The sequence below is a fragment of the Gorilla gorilla genome, chromosome 4, assembly GCF_029281585.2.
Source record: "Gorilla gorilla gorilla isolate KB3781 chromosome 4, NHGRI_mGorGor1-v2.1_pri, whole genome shotgun sequence".
Taxonomy (NCBI): domain Eukaryota; kingdom Metazoa; phylum Chordata; class Mammalia; order Primates; family Hominidae; genus Gorilla; species Gorilla gorilla.
This window is the reverse complement of record NC_073228.2, coordinates 20,668,104-20,691,989: the sequence shown is the minus strand read 5'-3', so window position 1 is coordinate 20,691,989 and position 23,886 is coordinate 20,668,104. Positions and strand designations below refer to the sequence as shown.

The 23,886-nt window shown below is 38.9% G+C and overlaps 1 long non-coding RNA gene and 1 pseudogene across 5 annotated transcripts in view; one reads left to right on the top strand and one right to left on the bottom strand.

The window, feature by feature from the left end:
- Nucleotides 1-23,886, bottom strand: part of LOC109026875 (uncharacterized) — a 666,434-nt gene that overhangs the window by 522,858 nt on the left and 119,690 nt on the right. The gene's annotated exons all lie outside the window — the stretch shown is intronic.
- On the top strand, nucleotides 9,185-9,272 carry LOC115934778 (uncharacterized; annotated as a pseudogene).

Here is a 23,886-nt window from a genome sequence, read left to right as displayed (position 1 = left end):
CACCTGGCATCTGGTTAATAATGCAAAATCTCAAGCCTATTCCAGGCCTACTACATCAGAATGTGCATTTTAACCAGATCTCCAGGTGATTTGAAAGCACGTCAAAGTATGTTTCCCAATCTATTTTAATCTTTGAGCTAAAATATACTTACAGGAAAATGCACACATCTTAAGTGACTATTTACCTATGCATACATCTGCACAACTACTACCCAGATGAATATACAGAACATTTATTTCCATCACCCCCAGAAAATTTCCATGTGCTCCTTCTGAATCAAAAACCCTCTCTCAAACCCTCCTAGAAATAACAACTTTTCTGACTTCCATCACCATATATAAAATATTTTGCTCTTGCATTTCATAAAAATGAAATTATTCAGTATGAATTTTGTTTGTTTCTGGCTTCTTTTGCTCAGTATACTGTTTTTGAAATTCATTCTTGTTGTATTTATCAGTAGCCTATTCTTCTTAAAAATTGCTGTGTAGTGTTTCATATAAATATACTATTTTTTAAATTATATTCTCCTATTGATGGACATTTGGCATTTTCTAGTTTGTAGTTATAATAACTCAGGGGTGTGTATGTATGTATGTGAACACAAGTACAGCATTCATTTCTCTTAAAGAAGAAATACCTATGAGTGGGACTGTTGGGTCAAGGGTAGGTGTGTGTTTAACTTTATTAGAAATTGCCAAAGTGTTTTCCAGTGTGGTTGGGCCATTTTACTTTCCCACGAGCTAGAAGGAGAGATCTAGTCACTCCGCTTCTTTGACAATAGTCGGTATTGTCAGCCGCTTAAATTTAGCCATTCTGGTGGGTGTGTAGTAGAACCTCTTTGTGGTTTTCATTTGAATTTCCTTAATGACTAATGATGTAGAACACTTCTTCATATGCTTATTGACTATGAGATATCTTCTTTGAGAAATCCCTTCCCAGTCTTTTTTCTATATTTTAATTGAGCTGTATTGAGTGCAGAAGTTCATTACTATTCTAGATATGAGTCCTTTGTCAAACCTTGTGGCCGTAGGCAGTTCCTAAGATGATTCGTAACAATCCTCGCCCCCTTGTACTCATACCCTTGGGCAATTTATCCCCTTCCCTTAAGTGCCAGTAAGACTATGACTCGTTTCTAATCAATGGTGGGAAAAAGGGATGAGATGTCACTACCACCATGTTTAGGTGACATAAAGTTGTAACTTACATCTTGCTAGTAGGCTCTATTTTCTTGTTGGCCTGCATACTTCATGAAGCAAGCTGCTGTGCTGGAGAGGTCAACATGCAAGGAATTAACGGTGACTGAAGCTCATAACCCAGCATGCCTAGAGAAACTCGATTCTGCCAAATACCATGTGAGCTTAAAGGCAGGTCCCTTCCACATCAGCTTTCAGAGAGCATTCCAGCCCTGGCTGAAATATTGACTCCAGCATTGTAAGAGACCCTAAAGCAGAAAATCCAGCTAAACTATGTTCAAACTCCTGCCACACAGAAATTATGAGATAATAAATGTATTGTTTTCAGTTGCATAATTTGTCGTTTTTTTATACAATAGAAAATACATATGCAAATATTTTTCCTGAGTTATAAATGATCATGCTGATGGGTGTGCAGTGGTAGCTCAGTGTGGTTTTAATTTGCATTTTCTTAATAATGCTTTTGATATGCTTTGGGCTATTGGATATCTTCAGTGTGAAGGACTTGTTCAACCTTTTGCCTATACATACATACGTGTGTGTGTGTGTGTGTGTGTTTGTGTGTGTGTATATATATATATATATATATATATATATATATATATATACATAGATTTTTTTTTTTTTTTTTTTTTTTTTTTTTTGAGACAGGGTCTCACTCTGTCGCCCAGGCTGGAGGGCAGCGGCACAATCTTGGCTCACAGCAAACTCTGCCTCCCGGATTCAAGCGATTCTCCTGCCTCAGCCTCCCGAGTAGCTGGGACTACAGGCACATGCCACCACGCCAGACTAATTTTTGTATTTTTAGTAGAGATGGGTTTCTCCATGTTGGCCATGCTGGTCTCAAACTCCTGACTTCAAGTGATCTACCCGCCTCAGCCTCCCGAAGTGCTGGGATCACAGGCATAAGCCACCACGCCCAGTCTATATTTTTAATTGGGTTGTTCATCTTTTATTATTATTGAGTAATGGGGCTTTTTAAATCTATAAATTCTGGCTATTTCTTCTTTGAATTCATATACTAAAAATATTTCCTCATGCTTGCTTCCGCAGCACATATACTAAAATTGAAATGATACAGAGAAGTTGATGGTGGATAGGAGGCAGAACTAGCTTGCAGCTCCTGCTCAGACAGACAGAGCAATGTGTGGAGACTCACACCGTGAACTTTTGCTCCAAGAAATACCAGAGGAAAAACGAGGGAAGCCAAGAGAATCCACAAACCCTTTGAAGAACTGGATCATCGCTGCAGGCTCCCTGAGATACTGAAAAACTGAGTCTGCCTGCTTTCACGAAGGGGAGGCTCATGGTCTGGGCAAGTTCTCAGCCCTGGTCACTGGCTGCCTGGAAATAGACTTGGTGCTGTTGCAGGGGCACGGTGGGAGTGAGACCAGCCTTTAGGACCGACGGAGTGGGGTGAGGCCTGTGACTGCTAGCTTTTCCACACTTCCCTGGAAACCTGTATGACTCAGCAGAGGCAGCCATAATCCCCCTGGGAATACAACTCCATTGGACTGAGAACCCATCCCCCACAGCAGCCACAGCAAGCTCTGCCCAAGGAGAGGCTGAGCTCAGCCATGCTTATGTCTGCCCCTATCTGGTGGTCTTTCTCTTTCACCTTTATCCGCCTCCCCCCACCTCCACCCCATAGCTGAAGACAAAAGAGTTCTATGGCCCTGCCCACCACATGAGAAACCTCAGTACTTAACCAGGTGGCCATAAGGCAAGTTTACGTCCTACCTATAGGACCACGGCTGATGCATTCTTGAAAGCGCCACCTCCTGGCTGGAGACCAGCCAACACAAAACCAGCACACTGAACAGAAACACAACCAAGGACCCTCACACGGTCCACTTCACTCCCCTCCTACCTCCACCAGAGGAGGTGCTGGTATCCATGGCTGAAAGACCTGAAGATGGATCACATAACAAGACTCTTTGCAGACACTCCCCAGTACCAGCACGGAGTCTGGTAGCTCCAGTGGGTGGTAAGACCCAGAAGAGCAAAAACAATTACTACAGTTCGGCTCTCAAGAAGCCCCATTCCTGGGGGAAGGGGGAGAACACCACATCAAAGGAGCATCCCATAGGACAAAAGAATCTGAACAGCAGCCCTTGAATCCCAGATCTTCCATCTAACATAGTCTACCCAAATGAGAAGGAACCAGAAAAACAATTCTGGCAATATGACAAAACAAGTTTCTTCAACACTCCCAAAAGATCATACCAGCTCACCAGCAATGCATCCAAACCAAGAAGAAATCTCTGGATTGCCAGAAAAAGAATTCAGAAAGTCGATTAGTAAGCTAATCAAGGAGGCACTGTAGAAAGATGAAGTGCAACTTAAAGAAATCAAAAACATGATACAGAATATGAAAGGAAAATGCTTCAGTGAAATAGGTAGTATAAATAAAAAACAACCACAACGTCTGGAAATCAAGGACATACTTAGGGAAATGTAAAATGCACTGGAAAGTCTCAGCAATAGAATCGAACAAGTAGAAGAAAGAACCTCAGTGCTCAAAGACAAGGCTTTCCAATTAACCCAATTTGCCAAAGACAAAGAAAAAAGAATTCTAAAAAATGAACAAAACCTTCAAGAAGTTTGGGACTATGTTAAACGTCCATGTCTAAGAGTAATTGGTGTTCCTGAAGAAGCGGAGAAATCTAAAAGTTTGGAAAACCTGTTTGAGGGAATAATTGAGAAAAACTTCCCCAGCCTTACTGGAGAGCTAGACATCCAAATAGAAGAAGCTCCAAGAACACCTGAGAAATTCATTGCAAAAAGATCATTACCTAGGCATATAGTCATCAGATTATCTAAAGTCAAGATGAGGGAAAGAATCTTAACAGCTGTGAGGCAAAAGCATAAGGTAACCTATCAAGGAAAATCTATCATATTAACAGTAGATTTCTCAGCAGAAACCCTACAAGCTAGAAGAGTTTGGGGTCCTATTTTTAGCCTCTTTAAGCAAAACAATGATCAGCCAAGAATTTTGTATCCAGCAACACTAAACTTCATAAATGAAGGAAGGATAGTCTTTTCCAGACAAATAAATGCTGAGAGAATTTGCTGCTACCAACAAGCACTGCAAGAACCGATAAAAGGAGCTCTAAATCTTGAAACAAATCCTCAACATACAATAAAATAGAAATTTAAAGCATAAATCTCACAGGACCTATATAACAATAACACAATAAAAAAATAGAACCTTAAAGCATAAATCTCACGGGACCTATATAACAATAACACAATTTAAAAAAAGGGTATTCAGGCAACAAATAACACAATGAATAGAATAGTACTCTTTACACCTCAATACTAACATTGAATGTAAGTGGCCTAAACGTTCCACTTAGAAGATATAGAATGGCAGCAAACATATTTGGAAAACATATTTGAGGGAATAATTGAGGAAAACTTCCTTGGCCTTGCCAGAAATCTAGACATCCAAATATAAGAAGTTTAAAGAGCACCTGAGAAATTCATTGGTTGGATAAAAATTCACCAAGTTTCTGCTATCTTCAGGACACTCACCTAACACATAAGGACTCACATAAATTTAAGGTAAAGGGGTGGAAAAACATATTCCATGTGAACAGACACCAAAAGTGAACAGGAGCAGCTATTCTTATATCAGACAAAACAAACTGTAAAGCAACAGCAATTTAAAAAGACAAAGAGGGACATTGTATAATGATAAAAAGACTAGGCCGACAGTAAATATCACAATTCTAAATGTATATTCACCTAACACTGGAGCTCCCAAATTTATAAAAAATTACTACTAAACCTAGGAAATGAGATAGACGGCAATGCAATATTAGTGGGGGACTTTAGTACTCCAGTGATGTCACTGGACAGGTCATCAAAACAGAAAGTCAATAAAGAAACAATGGACTTCAACTGTCCCCTACAACAAATGGACTTAACAGACATTTACAGAACATTCTACCCAACAACTGCAGAATGTACATTCTATTACATCAGCACATGGAATAGTCTCCAAAATAGACCATACGATAGACCACAAAACAAGTCGCAGTAAATTTAAGAAAATCAAAATTATATCAAGTACTCTCTCAGGCTACAGTGGAATAAAATTAGAAATCAACTCCAAAAGGAACCCTCAAAACCATGCAAATACATGGAAATTAAATAAGCTGCTCCTGAATGATCATTGGGTCAACAATGAAGGCAAGATGGAAATTTAAAAATTCTTTGAAATGAACAATAATAGTGACACAATCTATCAAAACCTCTGGGATACAGCAAAAGCAGTGTTAAGATGAAAGTTCATAGCATTAAATGCCTACATCAAAAAGTCTGAAAGAGCACAAATATACAATCTAAGGTCACACATCATGGAACTGAAGAAATAAGAAAAATCCAAACCCAAACTCAGCAGAAGAAAATAAATAACAAAGATTAGACCAGAACTAAATGAAATTGAAACAAACAAACAAACAAAAAACCACAAAAGATAAATGAAACAAAAAGCTGGTTCTTTGAAAAGATAAATAAAATTGATAGATTATTAGCGAGATTAACCAAGAGAAAAGATCCAAATAAGCTCTCTCAAACGAAATGGGAGATATTATAACAGATACCACAGAAATACAAGATTATTCAAGGCTACTATGAACACCTTTACGTGCATAAACTAGAAAACCTAGAGGAGATGGATAAATTCCTGGAAATATGCAACCCTCCTAGATTAAACCAGTAAGATATAGAATCTCTGAACAGACCAATAACAAGCAGTGAGATTGAAATGGTAATTTAAAAATTGCCAACAAGGCCAGGCATGGTGGCTCACAGCTGTAATCCCAGCACTTCGGGAGGCTAAGGCAGGTGGATCATCTGAGGTCAGGAGTTCGAGACCAGCCCAACCAACATGGTGAAACCTTGTCTCTACTAAAAATACAAAAAATTAGCTGGGGGTGGTGGCAGACACCTGTAATCCTAGCTACCTGGGAGGCTGAAGCAGTAGAATCACTTGAACCCGGGAGGTGGAGGTTGCAGTGAGCTGAGATGACATCATTGCACTCCAGCCTGTGCAACAAAAGCAAAATTCCATCTCAAAAAAGAAAAAAAAAAATTGCCAATGAAAAAAAGTCCAGGACCAGACGGATTCGCAGCTGAATTATATCAGACATTCAAAGAAGAATTGGTACCAATCCTACTGACACTATTCCAAAAGATGGAGAAAGAGGGAATTCCCCCCTAAATCATTCTATGAAGCCAGTATCAGCCTAATATCACAACCAGGGAAGGACATGACAACAACAACAAAAAAGAAAATGACAGATGAATATCCCTGATGAACACAGATGCAAAAATCCTCAAGAAAATGCTAGCAAACAAAACCCAATAGCATATCAAAAAGATAATCCACTATGATCAAGTGGGTTTCATATCAGGGATGCAGGGATAAAGTCAATAAATGTGACAGAGCACATAAACAGAATTAAAAACAAAAAAATCACATGATCATCTCAATAGATGCAGAAAAAGCATTTGACAAAATCCAACATCCCTTTATGATTAAAACCCTCAGCAAAATCAGCATTTATTAAGGTAATAAAAGCCATCCATGACAAACCCACAGCCTACATTACACTGAATGGGGAAAAGTTGAAAGCATACCCCCTGAGAACTGGAACGAGACAAGGAAGCCCATTTCACCACTTCTATTCAACATAGTACTGGAAGTCCTAACCAGCGCAATCAGACAAGAGGAAGAAATAAAAGGGCATCCAAATTGGTAAAGAGGAAGTCAAACTGTCTCTGATTGCTGATATGATTGAATACCTAGAAAATCCTAAAGACTTATCCGTAAAGCTCCTAGAGCTGGCAAATGAATTCAGCAAAGTTTCCAGATACAAAATTAATGCACACAAATAAGTAGCTCTGCTATACACCAACAGCGACCAAGCTGAGAATCAAATTAAGAACTCAACCCCTTTCACAATATCTGTAAATAAAATAAAATAAAATAAAATAAAATAAAATAAAATAAAATAAAATACTTGGGAATATACCTAACCAAGGACATGAAAGACCTCTATAAGGAAAACTACAAAACATGCCTGAAAGAAATCATAGGTGACACAAACAAATGGAAACACATCCCATGCTCATGGATAGGTAGAATCAATATTGTAAAAATGACCATACTGCCAAAAGCAATCTACAAACTCAATGCAATTCCTGTCAAAATACTGCCATCATTCTTCACAGAACTAGAAAAAACAACCTTAATATTCATATGGAACCAAAAAGAGCCCACATAGCCAAGACTAAGGAAAAAGAACAAATCTGGAGGCATCACATTACCCAACTTCATACTATACTATAAGACCATAGTCACCAAAGAGTATGGTATAAAAATAGGCACACAGACCAATGAAACAGAAGAGAAAACCCAGAGATAAAACCAAATACTTACAGGTAACTAATCTTTGACAAAGCAAATGAAAACGAAACAGGGAATGGACACTCAATTCAACAACTAGTGCTGGGATAACTGGTGAGCCACATGTAGAAGAATGAAACTGGATTCTTATCTCTCACGTTATAAAAAATCAACTCAAGATGGATCAAGACTTAAGTCTAAGACCTGAAACCACAAAGATTCTAGAAGATGACATCAGAAAAACCCTTGTAGACATTGGTTTAGGCAAAGACTTCATGAACAATAACTCAAAAGCAAATGCAACAAAAGATAAATGGATGGGACTTAATTAAAAAAGCTTCTGCACAACAAAAGAAATAATCAGCAGAGTTGACAGACAACCTACAGAGAGGGAGAAAATGTTCACAATCTATACATCAGACAAAGGACTAATATCCAAAAGCTACAAAGAACTCAAACAAACCAGCAACACAAAACAAACAACGCCATCAAAAAATGGGCTAAGACATGAACAGAAAATTCCCAAAAGAAGATATACGAATGGCCAACAGGCATATGGAAAAATGCTCAACATCACTAATGATCAGGGAAATGCAAATCAAAACCACAATGCGATACCACCTCATTTCTGCAAGAATGGCCATAATAAACAAATTAAAAAATAATAGATGTTGGCATGGATACCATGAAAAGCGAACACTTTTACACTGTTGGTGGGAATATAAACTAGTACAACCTCTATGGAAAACAGTGTGGAGAGTCCTTAAAGATCTAAAAGTAGCCTAACATTTGATCCAGCAATCCCACTACTATCTACCCAGAGGAAAAGAAGTCATTATACGAAAAAGATACTTGCACACACATGTTTATAGCAGCACGATTTGCAATTGCAAAAATATGGAACCAGCCCAAATGCCCATCAAACAATGAGATAAAGAAAATGTGGTATATTATGTTCTCACTCATAAGTGGGAGTTTAACAATGAGAACACATGAACGCAGGGTGGGGAACATCACACACCAGGGCCTTTCGGGGGGTGGGGGACTGGGGGAGGGATAGCATTAGGAGAAATACCTAATGTAAATGACGAGTTGATGGGTGCAGCATACCAACATGGCACATGTATACCTATGTAACAAACCTGCACATTGTGCACATGTACCCTAGATCTTGAAGTATAATAATAAAAAAAGAAAATGTGGTATATATATATATATGCCATAAAATACTACTCAGCCATAAGAAGGAAAGAAATAATGGCATTCGCAGCAACCTGGATGGAATTGGAGACTGTTAATCTAAGTGAAGTAACTCAGGAATGGAAAATCAAACCCTATATTCTCACTCATGTGGGAGCTAGGCTATGAGGATGCAAAGGCATAAGAACAATACATTGGACTTTGGGGACTTGGGGGAAAGGGTGGGGTTAAAAGACTACAAATTGGGTACACTGTACACTCCTCTGGTGACGGGTGCACCAAAATTTCAGAAGTCACCAATAAGAAACGTGTTTATGTAACCAAATACTACCTGTTCCCTAAAAACCTACTGAAATATTTAAAAAAAAAAAAAAAAGAAAGAAAAGAAACAATACAGAGAAGATTAGTATGGCCCCTGTGCAAGGATGACATCCAAATTCATGAAGTGTTCCATTAAAATAAATAAATAAATAAAAATATATATTTCCTCCCAGTCTATGGCTGGCATTTTCACTTTTTTAAGGGTGCCTTTTGATAAAGCTGCAGAATGAAGTCTCAGAAGCTCTTGATAATCAAGAGTAAGATTAGGGAGCATAGCTGGGAGGACACTGCAATATTTTAAGTGAAAGACTTGATGATGGCTTGTTGGAGGTAGTGAAAGCATTGTAAGGAATTGATCACATTTTGATTATATTTTTGAAGACTGAGCGTCCAGGATTTGGCTTTAGAGAGAAAAAGCAAAAAGTCAAGAATGACTCCTTTCACAATTAAAAAAATCTAAAGCTTCTCCTTTTGGAAATGGCTAGCAATTTCCCTTTAGAATGAGGCACTTGCCAGAGTCTCCACTATTCCCTATTACTCCTGGAGAATAAGGTAAAATGTCAGTTGCCATTTCTTATCATGTTTACACCACTTTTTTCCCCCCTTTACCTAATAAGCTTCTCTCATTTACAATGCCAGCCTGACTCCTAGAGACCTTTGATTTTATAACACTAGCTATAAAGTGCCCTAGATTTGGAGTTAAGAGGCAAAGTCTTCAGCCTCAGCTGCGTGTGATATTGGGCAAATCACATTAATTTCTAAGACTCAGTTTTCCTATCAATTAGGTGCCTCTCTTGCAGGGTATGAAAAGAACCAAATTGAATAAATTGATATAAAATAATAAGTATTTAGCCTGCCTTTCCTATATTGGAAAAATACCTATGATTTTACTGTTTGTTCTCATGGAGTCAAATACCCTGCTACCTCTTTTCTGTAATACATTCCTACTTGATCTGTCTTTCTCCAGTCCCTCCTTCCAATGTAGTTACCACCAGATATTCTATCTAATAAATCTTTTTTGGTTTCACTTGTCCCAGCACACTTTGCTGCCACCTTTGATTTGACTTTGACCTGGCTTTGATTTGGTTCTGTTCCTCCATGGGGCAGCCCTTAGCCTGTATTTCTGTGCCACAAATTAGGCATCTCCTTTACAAATGTCACTTCTTTACTAACTACCCCTGCCACTGACAATGACCTTTATCCTCTGATCTCCAGCAGCACTTACTGGTTTCGTGGCACTTTTTAATTGTTTCCTATTCTTCCAAAGTGCTAATCCATTACAGGCAGAAGGCATCATGTATTTCTTTTAAACCTTCTCTCTCCTAAAGGTGCCAAAATGCTAAACATGGAGCAGCCACTTAGTATACACTAAACTGAATTCTGAGACCAATTTACTACCTGCTTTTTCCTATGCCACGGAACTGAGTCTTAAATGCAAACTACAACATTGGACCCAGGCATATCCAAGTTGAAATATTGTCTCTGCCTCTCAGTTTTCTGTGAGACCATGGGCAAAATGGCTCTCTGAGCTCCATTTTCTCGTAGGGATAAAAGAGCCTGTTGAAGATGGTTGTTTGGGGTATTAAATTGAATAGATAAAGTGCCTGGCTCAGGTAAGTATTTAATAAATATCAGGTCCTTTTCCTAAACAGCTTTATTAAAGTACAATTTATTTTTAGTAAATGTAGACTAATATGCAACCATCACAACAGTCCAATTTTAGGACATTTTCATTGTTCCCCTGCCCACACAAAAAAGATTCCCCATAACCCTTTCTGGTCAATTTTTGCTCCTACCCCCAGCTTCAGGCAAACACTAATCTATTTTGTGTCTACAGATCTGCCTATTCCAGATATTTTGTATAAATAAACTTGGGTCATATGTGGTCTTTTGCATCTGCCTTTTTATTTTTTTTCATTTAGCTGATGTGTTTGAGGTCCATCCATGTTGTAGCAGGTATTGTTAAGACGAGGAAAACACTTTCATTTCTGCTTCTTTAAAAAAGGAAGAATATTCATCTCCAAAGGTTTAGGAGAAAGTAGGCAATGTTGTTGGATCTACTTGGATGTGTATCAAAGTTGATATGTGGTCAGATGTCATTGTACAAAACACCTTTTGTTTTTTCTAGGAAGTGTCCTATGCATTTCAAATACATCTTGGCACACACGTGTGTGATGGATTATTTCAAAATATTGTATTGTCCAATCACTGTGAATGGACCACACACTAAATATCATGAGAACAAAAGGACTGAGGAAACCAGCTCCAGTAAATTAAGATCCACTTAGATGGCACTCCCCTGAGCAACCTTCATTTGAACTTGACTAGAATAATTATAAGGTTTTGTTCAATTTTGGCCTCAGTTGTGCACATCTCACTAATAGCAGAAATAGCAACAAATTTTTTTTAGTCTATATTTTTTCTTGTACACACATAATTTATGATATAAGTCAAAGAAAATACACCTTCATTTTAATTATTGAACTTTACTAAGTATACTGTTTTCGACAAGGAAGATCTCTTTAAAGACAAACTTGATATGACATTGGAATGAAACATTTGAGAGGCTCATTCAAGCCTCAAACTGGAAGGAGAAAAAAAAATCAGAGTTTTGCTATTGAATACCATTTAATTTTGTAGAGAAAGAATTTCCTACATGGCACTGTGAAAGAGTTAACATGCTTATGAAAGACTCAAGAATTTTCAGTGAAGGAGAAATGTATTGAATAGGAAAATTGTCCTATTCGATATTCCTAAAATATTTACTATTTTCTCAGAAATATGTGGCAGCATAATGTTATCATTTTTAAACTGCTACCAGTGGCAATGTGGATATCACTGTCATCTTTGAGATGTTTTGCAAATATTTCTTTCCCTGGCCAAGCCACAAATTCAATTTGTGCCCAGTTAAATCCTCATAAAATAGTGTCTTTGACAAATGATTGTTTTTTTCCTTCCCAACCCAGAGAAATGCCAGACTGAGCTATTTTCACTTTTGGTGGGAAATGTTCCATTTAGACTGACGCAAAATTACGTGGCAAATATCCTGAGGTTCTTTTCTTGTCATATGGCTGACTTCAGAGTTGTGAAAATGACCTGACAATTGTAATAAAATATAGCTAATAATAGTATGTTAACATCTTTCACTTTATTCCAAGCATGTTACATCAATTGTCTCATTTATTTGTGTACAGCAAATATTTTGCATATAGGGAATAGCCAATTGTTACTAGTATACAACGCTGAGTTAAGTAGGGGAACTGAGACCAAGGAAGGCTAAACAGTTTACCTATGATCAGTAAATGGCAGCCTCATTCTTCACCGTCTTTAATCATTTTATATTAGTCTCATATAATTAGACTTTGATCCACCTATTTAAAAATATTGAAAACATTGATAAGTATCTTTTGGGGTTATATACACAAAAATTAGTGTCCCTATATCTAAAATTTTCCCTGCAAAACCATCTACATTTTATGAATATAAATGATATAGAAGATTAATTTTAAAGCTGTTGAATGTCCGACATATATTAACATAGTAAAACTTGACTCGTAAATATACTACTCTGTTTAGGCAAATACCTACATACATGTGTAAAAAGATAGGAAGGAATCCTAGGCTATTAAAATCTTAGGCAGTCCTTAAGTGGTGAAGTTATAAAAGGTAAAATGCCTGTATTACATGTACCAGGGAATTAGAATAACTTTGAAAAGCAGTGTCCCTAACTTGTTACCATGGTAATGGAGATGAATCTTGATTGGGTGGTGAACAGCCATGGTACAGGATAAAGGAAGGAGAGTCAAATAAGGATGGATGGGCAGCAGATGTTCTTGACTCACTAATCTATTTTTTTTAACCATGTCTCTTTTTACCCACCATCCATACTGTATATACGAACTATCTTAGCCTCGTTGTTGATCCCTATATATATCAAAAATAATCCATGAGGCAATTTTTGGCGGCATTTATAGTGGTTACCACCATCTCCATATCCATGCTTTCCTCTTTAATACATTTGGATGAGCTTCTTCATCTCCACTCCACCTCATGTGAGCTATCACTTTTTTACCTCGTAACAAGGAGACTAGAACTCAATGACCCGAGAACATAGTTTGAAAGACGGGCCATTCTTAATCAAGAAACGGGGTCAATGAACTGTTTCCGTAAAGGGGCAGATGAACAAATATTTTCGGGTTTGCGAGACCAAGAAGCCTCTCTCTCTTCTACTCAACGACCATTGTAGTGCAAAAGCAGCCATTGACAATGCCTACACTGTCAATGTAGTGTGGTGGTGTTCTAATAAAACTTTATTTATAAACACTGGCAGTGGGCCAGATTTGGCCTGTGGGCACGTGGTTTGCCAACCCCTGGTTTGGAATGATGTACCCCATAATTCTAGTGCTAGGCCCTTGGTGAAACCTTTTAGCCCTCCTTCATAGTCACGCAAAAGCAGGGACTGTAAGCATCCCATGAACAAGGGCCTCATTGCAGCCGCAGAGCCTGGTCTCTCCTGAGTCTTGTTTTGGTATTGCGTCCTTGGATATTTTTGTTCAACAGTACCAGAAGATCAAATATCATCATTATTTTTAGCATTCTCTCTGAATATATTTTTTAAACTGTTTGGGAAAATGTTTCATCTCTAGCTAATAAATGCTGATGTCATGAAAAACAGAGTAATGTTTTCCTCAACAGGGACTAATTGAGGTCATTTTCAGGGGGATATTGTCTTAGTTACATGGAGCAGCCAGGCAGTGTCAGACTTCACACATAAGTTTGTTTGTACAACGACATGTCTGTGGCTACTGGGTTTATGTTTTTAAGAATTGGGTGTACTCTGCCACACAATTTGGATTTTTAAAAATTAAAGGCTTGCATTTGGTAGTTTCAGAGGGTTTGTGTCATGGAAAGAGAGAATGAATGATTCAAATAGTAAACACATCCATCTTTTCAATAGGCTCTTATTTTGGCATAGCATTTGAACACAGCCCTCTTGAAAGGAATAATGATGGCCTGAGTTTCCACATGCCTACGTGACCACATGGCAAAAAGATGGACAACAATGTATCCAAGGGATATATCAACAATTTTCAGCAAGAGAATTGTTCAGGGAAGGGCTCTTGGCAGAGATCTGAAGGGAAGCTTTTAGTGTAGCTTCCTTTTCAAATCCTAAATCAAGCCACCATGCTCAGTCTCTCACTTTAATAAGCACTAAATCCACATGCTAGGTTTCAAAAGAAAGAAAAAACCTACTTTAACTGCTAAAACTTCCCTGAAACATACTCAGGGGAACAGGGCACATATGGTGTTGTAATTTTTTTAAAGCAAGACATCTGTAGTATTCGAGAAATGGCTGAAATCTGTTGGATTTCAGAAACTTTTATAAGCTGAACTCCAAAATAGATAAATTATTTTTATTAGACTCAGCAATGGTCAATTTGTGAAGAAAATTCTACCTGGGAAACGACTTTTCAAAAGCAGAACTTTGGTAGTGTATATGTTTAGATCTTGATTTCAAACAGTAAGTGCTAAGAAAATTAATTTCCAATGCATGTGTGATTGAGTACAGCTGCAAAGATCCTGAGCATAGATAACAGGAAACAATGGTGAGCCTGTCAATTTTCTTGCTGTGACCTCTCTAGGCAGTATGTCTGAGTGCTTGGCGCTGACTATTGGTTCAATAAATAATTATTGAACACCTACTATATAACAGGCATTGTGCGAGGCCCTTGGAACGCAACAATACACAAACCAGCCTGCACAGAGCTTAAATCTAAAAGTGGATATTAAAAAGGACAGATAATTAATTGACTACAATAGGGTCTGGGAAAGGAAACTTACTTAAGAAGCTGGCTTTTACCTGGAGATTGAACACTAAATATGTGTTGGCCAAGGCAATGACTAGCCAGGGAGTCTTTCGGGCAGCAGGAAGAGCATTTAGGCTTTTAGGTAAAAAACATATGATGTGTCTGAAGGAAGCAAAGTGTGTTTGCAGAGCTGGAGCACAGAAAATGAAGGGAGCAGAAGCAAATAATTCTAGGAGTCATGGATAAGTACTAGAGGAGTTTGGATAACGCAACAAGGATGGAAGATATCATCCGCAGAATCCCTAACTCCCTTTGCTGTGGTTTGAATGATGGTGTCCCCTCCAATATTCATGCTGAAACTCAATCTGTAATGTAAATGTCTCAAGAAGTGTGGTCTTTGGGTGGTGATTGGGTCATAAGGGAAGTGCCCTCGTAAATAAGATCAAGGCCTTTATAAGGAAGGCTTCACACATGGTTTGGCCCTCTTGCTCTTCATCATTCTCTCCTGTGAAACACAGCAAGAGGGCCCTTACCAGAGACCAAAAGCCAGTTCCTTGATCTCGAACCACCCAGCGTCTAGAACTGTGAGAAATCCATTTTAATTCTTTTAAAATTATCCAGTATGTGGCATTTCGTTATAGCAGCACAAACAAAGACACCCTTTAAGAGTGGATTTCCCCAAAGCACTTTGGAAATATATAGATATCTGTATAGATAGATATTGATCTCTCTTTCTCTCTCTCTCTCTCTATATATATACACACACACATATATATGGCTCTCTCTCTCACTCTCTCTCTCTCTCACTATATATATATGGCACTTTCTTTCTATCTGAAAATAGAGTATATTTCAGTATATATATAATAATCTTTATATTAGACATATAAATATATATGTATATACACACTGTCTTTACTCAGAGAAAAAGAAACCCTGCAATGGACTCCAAATATGTGAATGCAATGATTAAGCCATTCTTTTTTTTTTTTTGAGACGGAGTCTCGTTCAGTCGCCCAGGCTGGAGTGCAGTGGCGCGATCTCGGCTCACTGCAAGCTCCGCCTCCTGGGTTCACGCCATTCTCCTGCCTCAGCCTCCCGAGTAACTGGGACTACAGGCACCCGCCACTACGCCCGGCTAATTTTTTTGTATTTTTTAGTAGAGACGGGGTTCCACTGTGTTAGCCAGGATGCTCTCGATCTCCTGACCTCGTGATCCGCCCCTCTCGGCCTCCCAAAGTGTTGGGATTACAGGCGTGAGCCACCGCGCCCAGCCGATTAAGCCATTTCTTGAGTCACTGAGCACAAAATGTATGCTATGGCTTCTGTGTTGTGTAGAAATAAGTAAAATAAATTAGTAAACAGATTATCTCAGAAGAAATGGTATCAAGAAGAACAAGTATGCTACGTGAGGTATAGGTGTCTGGTGCACTGTGAATCATATAAAAACGTTCAGATATTCCAAATTTTTCATAACGATGAACTCCTTTTTAACAAGAAAGTGACTAAAACTACTTTCCAATGGAAGCAAAATCAATTAAAATTGCTTTGGAACAGAGAAGAAAAAAGAAATCTCACCACTCTAAAATTGATTTTCACTTTTCAGTTTTTGTAAATTGTTGCCCAGATTGGTATATTTTACAGTGACAATCATGTCTTCTTTTTAATGTTTTTTGACTTAAAGTTACTTTTTTATATTTCAAAAGATTCTGCATCATTATTATTTATAATAACTGCAAACATTTCAACTCAAAATAATTGTGACTTAATTCTGATTATGTGTCAGTGTGGGATGATTGAGAAAGTTGTTTAAAAAGGAAAAAGGTTTTCTGCACTAAGGTTTAATGTATGCTTAAATCACTAATTTAAGTAAAAAGAAATGAGCCATTTTAATGAAAATGCTGGAACAGTATACAGTCATTTACTCCTAAAATTTAGCAAGCCCAGAATGAATGCTTATATTTCAGTAATCTGAGTATTTGTTCCAACTACTAATTATTTAAATACTACTGATTATTTTTAATAGTCTTCATTTTTTAGAGCAGTTTTAGGTCCACAACAAAACTGAAGGTAAGTATAAAGAGTCTCCATTTGCCCCTTGCCCCCATGTAGGCATAGCCTACCCTATTATCAATAACCTCCATCAGAGTGGAACATTTGTAACAACTGATGAGCAGATGTACTAATACACTGATGCATTATTAACACCCAAATTCCACAGTTTACATTATAATTCACTTTGTGTTATACATTCTCTGGATATGGAAAAATGTATAATAACATGTATCCACCATTATTATACTATTATATTATATTATAAACCAGCATAGTCCTCACTGCCCTAAATATCTTCCACGCTCCACCTGTTTACCTGGATATGACTTCTCACCCCTTGCAACGACTGACCTTTTTACTGTCTGTATAGTTTTGCCTTTTCCAGAATGTCATCTAGTTGGAATCATATAGTATGTAGCCTTTCACCTTATATTCTTTCATTTAATAATATGTGCTTAAATGTTTTCCATGTCTTTTCATGACTTGATACTTCATTTATTTTCAGTATTGAATTATATTCCATCGTCTTGATGTACCACAGTTTATTTATCCACCTTCCTACCGAGAGACACCTCAGTTGCTTTTAAGTTTTGACAATTATGAATAAAGCTGCTATGAACATCAGAGTATAGGTTTTTATATGGATATAAGTTTCCAACTTATTTGCCTTAATACCAAGGAGTGCAGTTGTTGGTTCATAGGACAAGAGTATATTTAGTCTTGCAGGAAACTGCCAAACTGTCTTCCAAAGTGGTGGTACCATTTTTGCCTTCCCACTAGAAACAAATGAGAGCTTCCATTGGTCCAAATCCTCACTAGCATTTGGTATTGTTAGTACTTCAGATTTTTATCATTCTAATAGATGTACTTAGCTATTAATTATTCTTTTTTTAAAAGAAACACAAAACAAAAGAAGTCCTGCTGTAGCAAGGACTTGAAATAATTTTGCCAGAATTCTTTCTTAGCAGTTGGTTGTTTTCATCACGAAGGCAAAAAGTATTGATAACATAATGAAACTTTATTTCTTGCCACCTAGGAGGGAAGATAACAGACCATACAGTTCTTTTTCTTGGTGTTTTGTTTTTTTTTTTTAACCTTTCTTATTTAACATTTTTTATCAGGAGTATGGATAAAAATAAAGAAAATAATGATAAAATGTGCAATTGACTCAACACACACTGTTCTGTTTTCTCTGTCTTTAGGCCACACCCATCACATTTGCTTTTACACCGCTGTGAAACCACTCTTATCAAGATCACCAACAACTCCTTGCCAAATCCAAAAACGAATCACCTGGCCTCTCTTTACTGGACTTCGGCAGGTTCCATATGCCACACTCACTTATAACTTTATTCATCTCTCTGAACACAATGAACATATCTTCTCCTTCTATGACCCTCACTACACTGTGTCTTATCCAACTCTAAACATCAGAGTCCAAAGGACTCAGCCATAGAATCTCTCCTCTTTGCTAAATACACTTTTTTCCCTAAGTAATCTCATTCAATCCTATGGATTTAAAAATCATCTATCTGCTGATGAGTTCAAAATTTATAGCTCTAGTCCTGAACCTTCCCTGAACTCTAAACTCATAAATCCAACTCTAAAACTTAAAATACACAGAACAATTGATTCATAAATCTTTTTTTCACACACCCTCTTCCACACCCTAGATGCTATATTCTGCAGTTTCATGCTTCTCAGAAAATGATATTTATTTTTTCTGTTGGCTGACTTAAGCCAAAAAGTTCAAAGTCAGCTTTCACTTCTCTTTCTCACTGACCATTCTCAATAGACAAGTCAATATATGTTTTTACAGCTCTATCCTCAAGACATCCCAAATGTTTCTATTCATCACCATCTCCTGCCAAGCAGTCACTGTGTCTCACCCAAACTGCTAATGCTGTCCACCTGTCTTTCTCCTTCCACTCTTGTTCCTTTATGGAGCAGTCTTCACACAGTGGCTGGAGTCACATGACATATGTAAGAAATAGACTCTCTGTCTCCGTTTTGATGAGACATTAACATCAGGTACCAAAGCAAGTGTGAGACAAATCCTCACGTGTAGTTTTTCAAAAGAAAACCCGAACACCTTGCTGCAAGGATCTTGCATCTCCCTCACTCATTCTGAGCAAGAGTCCAGGAGAAAAAGAGTTTGGGTCTTTGCCTCTTGTCCAATAGAGTTTCCAGGGAAAAAAAGAAACCTTCAGCAGAAAGAACCCAGATATGGACTTCCAGATGCCCAGGAGCTTGGCAAGAATGTCCAAAGATTACTAGGAATAGAAGTGTAAATATCTCTACCATAGGAAATATAGGAAACACAACAGTATCTCATGACAAAAAGTCCCTGTTTAAGACCCAAAGAATTCGAAGCCACCCAACCAAGTCTCATCCACCTGCCATAGCTATGTGAAGGTGGCAGGTTAGTGGAGATAAGTCAATTTTGTCTCTTTTCCAGTTCAGCTTCCCATATGGTGTCAGCACTGGGAGACAGAATAGAAATGAACACTCAGTCAAAACTGGGATTTGGATTATTACACAGGGCTGGACACTTCCTGAAGTGTCCAGCCTTCCTGAAGTTTCACTTCCAGAGTTTCCTGAAGTGAAACTCTGTTTGCAATTTAAGGTAATTATAGAACTGTCTATTACTAAACAGTGAGCAGGAAAGTTGTGGCCTGACAGTTTTCCTCCAGGATGAGGGTAAAACTATTCCCATTGACTAGGCTTTAAAGAGATGGTGGGAATTGGCCTGGAGCAGTGGCTCACATCTGTAACACCAACACTTTGGGAGGCTGAGACAGGAGGATTGCCTGAGTCCAGGAGTTCAAGGTCAGCCTGAGCAACAAAATGAGACTTTGTCTCTATAGAAAATTAAAGAAAAAATAATTAGCCAAGTGTGGTGGCCCATGCCTATGTTCCCAGCTATATGGGAGACTGAGGCAGGAGAATCACTTGAGCCCAGGGGGTTGAGGCTGCAGTGAGCCCTGATTGTGCCACCACACTCCAGCCTGGGTGACAGAGTGAGACCTTATCTAAAAATAAAAAATGAAAATAAAATAAAGTGAGAATAACGTATAAAGATAGATTTTGTTACCAGTTATACTTGTTCAAAAGTCTAGTTATGTCATCTATTAAAAATTTAAATCAGATTATGTCTCTCCTCTGTAATTCCCCCTAATGCCTTACATTGTATTTAGAATAAAAGACAAACTGCAAATCTATCTCATAGCCTTCAAGATTCGACATGATCTGGCCCCTGTTGACTCCTCATCTCCAACCATTTTTCTCTTTGCAGACTGGTCCACTCACATTCACTTTCTTTCCATCCCTTGAGTGTGTCAAGCTTATCCTTCCTCGGAGACTTCCCTCTTGCTGTTCTCTGACTCTGTAATCTTCTTTTAGATACGGGCAAATCTGCCACCTCATTTCTTTTCCGACTACTAAAACATCACTTTTTCAGAGCGCTCTTCCTAGATTTCATTATCTGTCACTCTCCCCACATTCTACCACGAGCACCATGGCCCTTTGTTAATTGTTTTCATACCACGTATCACTACATAGAATTATATATTTTTATTCATTGGTAGATTATATGTTTCTCTTTTACTAAATAATTGCCTTGTTCATCACTGTGGCTCTAGAACCTAGAAAAATGCCTGGGATACAATAGACTCTCAGTAATTCTTGTCGAAAAATAAAAGTAACTGTAAAAAACTGAACTGATTTTGTATTTATTTTTGAGATGAAGTCTTGCTCTGTCATCCAGGCTGGAGTGCAGTGGTGCGATTTCAGCTCACTGTAACCTCCACCTCCCAGGTTCAAGCGATTCTCCTGCCTCAGCCTCCCGAGTAGCTGGGATTACAGGCATGTACCACCATGCCCAGATAAATTTTGTATTTTTAGTAGAGATAGGGTTTCACCATGTTGGCGAGTCTTATCTCGAACTCCTGGCCTCAGTGATCTGCCCACCTCAGCCTCCCAAAGTGCTGGGATTACAGGCATGAGCCAATGTACCTGGCCCAAATTTATTTTTTAAATACAAGTTATACAAAATACATGTTCTTCTTACCCCCCACCCCTTGTTATGATCTAAAGCAGGTTTCTCCCAAAATTCCTACAGGAGGTTGAAGTCCTAACTCCTAGTATGTCAAAATATGACTGTATTTGGAGACAGGAAATTTTATTTTAGCACTCAGGGAACTACAACCAGGAGCCCAACTTGTTTTGGATTGGGGTTGGGGATAGACACAAAGAGGTGGGGCAGGAAGAAGAAAGGGCTGGTTCATTTTACATATACATATTTTATTTATAATATATCTATGTGTCTGGGCATCTCTATGCTGTTATCATAAAATCTGAATTGTACAAATAAAAAGTTCAATTCCGGGCAAAAATTATTAAATTAAGGCCATTAGGGTGTTTCTTAATCCAATCTGAATTGGTGTCGTTATAAGAAGAGGACAGTGGGACACATGGAGAGACACCAGATGTGTGTGCATGAAGAAATAATCATGTTGTAAAAGACAGCAACAGTGTGGCCATCTGCAGGCTAAGGAAAGAGGCTTGGAATAGATACTTCCCTGTGGCAATCAAAGGAAACCACCTCTGCTGCCAGCTTGATCTTGGACACCCAGCCTCCAAAACTGTGAGAAAATAAATTCCTGTTGTTTAAGTCCATTCTCTCTGTGGTATTTGGTTATGGAAGCCTAAGCCGACTGTTTCAGGAAAGCTCTTTCTAACTGTGTGTTTCCTCTGCTCTCACACCACTGACATAGGAGTTAAAAAGAAATTATTTAGGCAGATAGTGAAGGTAAGGAAGTCCTCGGTTAGATTTTCCTTTTAATGAAAAGCATTACCCAAATCATTTTCTTTTCTAACAAAGAGCAGCCTGTAAAATCGAGCCGCAGACAGAGACAAGTAAGCTCCAAGCTTGCACGGCTGAATGCTGGCAGTTGTGCCAATAGGATAAGGCTACCTGGGACTAGGCATGTTCAAAATGGCAGCTCCATCTTCCCTTTTCCTTTCCAACTATGTGTAAAGTAGGGAGCAGACAACATGGCGCCAGCCAAGTGGAAAGCCGACTTGCCTAATAAGAGGATGAGGGTGGGGCAGCCAGCTGCCCTTTGGGTTATAAAGGTCACACCTGGTCCAACCAATCTTTGGGCCCTGTGTAAATCAGACACCACCTCCTCGAGCCTGACTAAACTCCAGTGCACTCTGCTGCAGGCCAGAAGTCTCATTCAGGTGCCCCTCTCTGTGGCAAGAGAGAGAGCTGTTCTCCTTTCCTTCTCTGTTGCCTATTAAACCTCTGCTCCTAAACTCACTTCTTGTGTGTGTAGGCGTCCTCAATTCCCTTGGCATGAGACAATGAACCTCGGGTATTTACTCCAGACAATGACACCGCTTCACCACCACAAAGATCATCAACACAGAAGATGACCTTTATGATCAAAGGTGTGGGGGATTTTCCCCTAACACCAAGCAGCAGACACCAGCTGGGTGTTCTCCAATTCAGCTCCAACACCATCTTCCTGAAGATAGCATCAGATCCCACAAGATGAGGGTACGGTCTCACAGGACCACTTTCCTCCTCTCACCCAGTCACAAGTCTGGGCCTCTGGAACTTCTGACTGACTGGCTTCACCGGGGTTCCCACAAGCCCTTCTTTGGGTTAATTTACCAGGGCGGCTCATAGAACTCAGGTTAACACGTTTACAGGTTTATTATGAAGGATATTTTAAAGGACACGAATGGGGCTGGGGGCGGTGGCTCACACCTGTAATACTAGCACTTTGGGAGGCCGAGGCAGGTGGACTGCCTGAGCTCAGGAGTTCGATACCAGCCTGGGCAACACGGTGAAACCCCGTCTCTACTAAAATCCAAAAAAAAAAAAAAAAAAAACAGCCCGGTGTGGTGGCATGCGACTGTAATCCCAGCTACTCGGGAGGCTGAGGCAGGAGAATCGCTTGAACCCAGGAGGCAGAGGTGGCAGTGAGCCGAGATCACACTATTGTACTCCAGCCTGGGCAACAGAGCAAGACTCTGTCTCAAAACAAAAACAAAAACAAAAAAAGACGCGAATGAACAGCCAGAGGAAGAGATACATGGGGCAAGGTATGGAAGCTTCCCAAGTGCTGAAGCTTCTGTTTGGTGGAATTGGGGTACACCACTCCCCCAGCACGCGCATGAATTCTTCTTTACCTTCCTGTCAGCCTCCAACTGTTCAGCTCTCGAGAAGCCTTCCCAACCCTGTCCTCTTAGATTTTTATGAGAGCTTCATTACACAGGCATGATTAATTATATCACTGGCCACTGGTGATCAACTTGACCTTCAGACCCTCTCCCCTCTCTAGAGGTTAGGTAGTGGGTGGGGCTGAAAGTCCCAACCCTCTGATCCTGCCTTGGTCTTTCAGGTGACCAGCCCCATCCTGAACCTATCAGACCAAAGATACACAAAAGGCAGCACTTTGGAGATCCCAAGGCTTTTAGGAGTTGTATGCCAGGAAATGGGAATGAAGACCAAATATGCATTCCACAATATCACACAGACTAATACACTTCCTACCCCCTGCCCCAACTTTATATTTCCACAGTTCTACCAAACAGAAATTAAAAGGAACTAAGAATCCATAACATCATCAGCAGCAGCAGCATCATCATCATGACAAGTATGGGATATGTGAGGACCTCTGTAGGTTGGAAGAATAGGCTTTTTTGACTACAGATGACTAATAAAGTGACTTTTAAGGAAAAAAAATAGTTTTATTGTGAGAAATATATACAACATCAAATGTATCATTTTAACCGGTTTTATATATAGTTCAGTGGCATTAAATATATTGGCAATGTGCAATCAGCACCACCATGCATCTCCAGACTTATGAGCTCAAA